A 4,675-nucleotide genomic window follows, 5' to 3' on the forward strand; every position below is an offset into this window, starting at 1 on the left:
ATCTTCACAAGCTTCTGAACAAGACATCTTATGAGCTCCTTACCGGCAAGAAGCCAAATGTCAGTTACTTCAGAGTATTTGGCGCGAGGTGCTGGATCAAGGACCCACATCACACCTCAAAGTTTGCACCAAAAGCACATGAGGGTTTTATGCTTGGATATGGAAAGGATTTGCACTCCTACAGAGTCTTCAATCTCTTTCATTACAAAGTGGTTGAAACAGTGGATGTGCGGTTCGATGAGACCAACGGTTCACAAAGAGAGCAACTGCCAAATGTGCTAGATGAAGTTCCATCCAGTGAATCAATCAAGCTAATGGGAACTGGAGAAATTATACCTTCTGAAGCTCATCCTGAAGAAGAACTTATCATCTCAGCACCTGATCAACATGAAGACAATGCTCAGCCTGAAGACATTCCTTCTAACAACGACAATGATCAGCAAGAGCAAAATCTTCGCCCTGTACATCCTCGCGTTGCCAATGAAGTGCAGATTGAAAGAATAATTGATAGCATCAATGCACCCGGTCCACTCACTCGTTCAAGGGCAACTCAGCTAGCAAATTTCTGTGGGCACTTCGCATTCGTCTCAATAATAGAACCAAAGAAAGTTGAAGAAGCCTCCATGGAATCTGAATGGATTCAAGCTATGCAAGAAGAGCTTCAACAGTTTGAGCTGAATAATGTATGGGAATTGGTTAAGCGTACTGATCCATGGAAGCACAATATAATAGGCACCAAATGGATATACCGCAACAAGCAAGATGAGCATGGTCAAGTTGTTAGAAACAAAGATCGTCTCGTTGCTCAAGGATATACTCAAGTGGAAGGCATTGACTTCGATGAAACATTTGCTCCTGTGGCTAGACTTGAAGCTATACGCATACTGCTGGCCTATGCAAATCATCATAACATACTTCTATATCAAATGGATGTGAAGAGTGCTTTTCTCAATGGCAAGATTGAAGAAGAAGTGTATGTTGCACAACCGCCTGGCTTTGAAAATCCAAAACATCCTGACATGGTATACAAGCTCAACAAGGCACTGTATGGCCTCAAACAAGCCCCTCGGGCCTGGTATGACACACTCAAATACTTCCTGAAGAGCAAAGGCTTCATACCTGGTTCTCTAGACCCCACTCTCTTCACGAAGACATATGATGGTGAACTGTTTGTGTGCCAAATTTATGTGGATGACATTATCTTCGGCTGCACCAATCAGAAATACAGTGAAAAGTTTGGATATATGATGCAAGAGCAATATCAAATGTCTATGATGGGAGAGCTGAAGTTCTTTCTCGGTCTTCAAATACGACAGCAACGCAACGGCACCTTCATATCTCAAGAGAAGTATCTCAAAGATTGCCTGAAGAAGTTCGGTATGCAAAACTGCAAAGGCTTCACGACGCCAATGCCAGCCAAGCATCATCTGGGTCCTGACGACAATGGTAAAGAGTTCGATCAAAAGGTATACCGCTCCATGATTGGTTCTTTACTTTATCAATGTGCATCTAGGCCAGATATTATGCTTAGTGTTTGCATGTGTGCTCGATTTCAAGCGGCACCAAAGGAGTCGCATCACTTAGCTGTGAAGCGAATTCTTCGATATTTGGCTCACACCCCAACTCTAGGATTATGGTATCCAAAGGGCTCAGAGTTTGATCTGGTTGGATTCTCGGATGCTGATTATGCTGGTGACAAAGTTGATCGCAAGTCTACATCAGGCACATGTCACTTTCTGGGACGATCACTTGTATGTTGGTCTTCAAAGAAGCAGAACTGTGTATCTCTCTTCACTGCTGAATCTGAATACATTGCTGCTGGATCTTGCTGCGCTCAGCTTCTGTGGATGAAGCAAACGCTCAAAGACTATGGCATTCATCTGAAGCAAGTGCCACTCTACTGCGACAACGAAAGCGCCATCAAGATTGCCAACAACCCAGTTCAGCACTCGAAGACAAAGCACATTGAAATTCGTCATCACTTTCTCAGAGATCATGTTGTGAAGGAAGATATTGATATCATACACGTCAATACTGAAGAGCAATTGGCAGATATCTTCACCAAGCCCTTGGATGAGAAGAGATTTTGCAAGTTACGGTGTGAGCTAAATATCCTGGAATCCTCAAATGTCCTGTGATCAGGCACACATCCTAACCCTTATGCATATTGATGACTTATATGTGCAACACACGAAGTAAAGTATATCTTCAATCAATGAAGACATACATTCTAAGTGTGAATACATTAATGTGGAATTTGACTTCGGAGCGCCACGATAATTGTGCGTCGTGTCTGGGTCTTGTACTTCATATACGGTGGGTAACGCCACCACCAAATGTTCTATTTTGAAGTGTTTCACTCATGGCGTTACCTTGCTATGTCTTCACATTTGGTTTGGCTTCAATCTCAACATATCTTCATGATTATCTTCACTATGTTGATTATATATATACTAGTGTTCTGCCCTCTACAACATTCACTTATAGCTATGTCTTTTTGTTGGATTTTTTGAACTAAGTGAATGTGATCGGACCCTAACCTCTCTATGCTTTCTATCTCAAATTCTATCTCTCCAAATCATATACATTCTATTGAAACTGTCAAATGTCTTCTCTGCGTCCTTGTCAGCAGAAGATACAGAGACAACCATTAAGTCCGTTTTCAATGCTCAGTCCTCCACATGAAACTCGGAGAAGTAGGAACGACCACCCGACAATCCAGGCGTGCGTGTGACATGGAACAAACCCCAAAATTCCGCATAATGGCCACGTGTTCCTCAGATGCGAATTGCCAGGGGCACCTGTGTAATAACGCAGTGCCGCCCCTGTACCTATAAATACACACTTCACAGCGGTCATTATATCTTCTTCCACTCTCGCACGAACCCTAGCGCCACCGCTAGCCCTCGACGACGCCGGCGACGAAGCGCTTCGCTGCCGCAACCTCTCCGACACCGTCTTCACGCCGACCGCGGACATCGTCCTCTCCGCCGTCGCCGTAGGTGTCCTCCGTCGCCAAGTTAGGGCACGGAAGATCGAACTGCTCGGCCTCATCTTCCACTCCGTCTAGCAGTTCTTAGTGTGGTAAATAAAACTTCCTTTTTACGGCACCGTTGATCCTATGGCTTTGTCACTTTCTACCACAAGCAGTTTCTATTCACACAAGTTAGATTTTTCTCATACTGCATCTCATAATATGCCTAGTATATTCACTTATGCTTCACAAAGTAGTTAGATTCCTCACTTGTACTGATCTGTGGATTCGTACAAATCTGGAACCAACTCCTTATCTATGAGTGAATGTCTTCGCACGATGAGGTCAATGTCTTCTAAACTGATTTATCTTCAAAATCTTCTGAGAATGCATATGACCTCTTCCCCTTCCCTCGCACCTTAATGTTGTCACATGTACATGTCCGTGGGAGAATCCTTTGGTTCTCATAGTCTGCATTCATTTGCAGAATTCTTACAGCATCACATAAATTCTCCCGAAGCTAGTTCCTGTTTGTCCAGCAAGCGAAAACCTTTGAAGCCTTTGAACATGTTGAAGCCTTTCAGTTTAAAGTTCATGACTTCAGAGAAATCAGCAAGGAAGGGTGGCAGAAAGCGTCGTGGAGAAACATCTAGAGATCTGCTAGATGACCTCTCAGAACTGTACAAGACAGATCCTGAAGAGGATTACAATCAGCGCAAGATCCGAATCCAATGGATTCGAAGATATTGGGCAGAACAATGGTTCAAATACCGATTTGTAACCCAGGAATATGCTGACAAAAATGCCATCAAGAGACCGTGGGGAGACATCCTATACAAGAATCTTTTACCCAGGTCCAGAGATGAAGCCATTGAACAAGGCTTCTATCCCTGCATGGTCCGTGGGCCACAGCCTATTGATGCACACCCATCGTCACTTCTATGGTGTCGTGACGACACTCTGTTCAAGCGCAACTTCCAGTTTGCCCAGAACTCAGCGAAGCAAAACAAGAAGACATTGGGACTAGACTTCAACCCTGGTCCCTCAGCTCCAAGGGCAGATGGCACACGTGATGCAGAACCCAATGTCATCGGTCCTTTCTACAACCTTGAAGGCCTCATCACCCATATCTTGGTTCAAGGGACTACAGTGAATGAGGCTGCAGCTAACGCTAAATCAGATGAAGCGCCTGCAGCGCCGAAGCCAAAGAAGTTGAAGAAGCCTAAAGCTTCAAAACCTGCCCCTTCACCAAAAATCTCACGGGCGAAGCCACTGGCAACTGCACCTCCTGAAGACAATGTGCAGTCCGAAGATTTATCACGCATCTCCAAGCCCCAGAAGGTCAAGATGCCTCTGCCACACACCGGCCAAGAGCTAACAGCTGCTGCCATTCTGCGTAATGATGCCATTGATTTGTCAAGTGATGAAGATCTTGCAGATGATGCTCTTGAGCAACTCATCAAGAGCAAAGAAGAAGAAGAAATCTTCAATGATCTGCCTCTCTTTGATGTAACCATCATCCACAACTTCATTGACGAGTGGTTTGACACGCCAAACATCAGCTTTGAAGATCTGCAACTACCCATTGGCCTTAGTGTTGCCTTCCAAGGCGCCATTGCTTCAGAGCTAGCTGTCGCCCAGCGCATTGTTGAACTGAAGCAAAAGATTGACTATGAAAAGGCTTAGTTCAAGAAGCATATG

The sequence above is a fragment of the Triticum urartu genome, chromosome 4 (assembly GCF_003073215.2).
Source record: "Triticum urartu cultivar G1812 chromosome 4, Tu2.1, whole genome shotgun sequence".
Taxonomy (NCBI): Eukaryota; Viridiplantae; Streptophyta; class Magnoliopsida; order Poales; family Poaceae; genus Triticum; species Triticum urartu.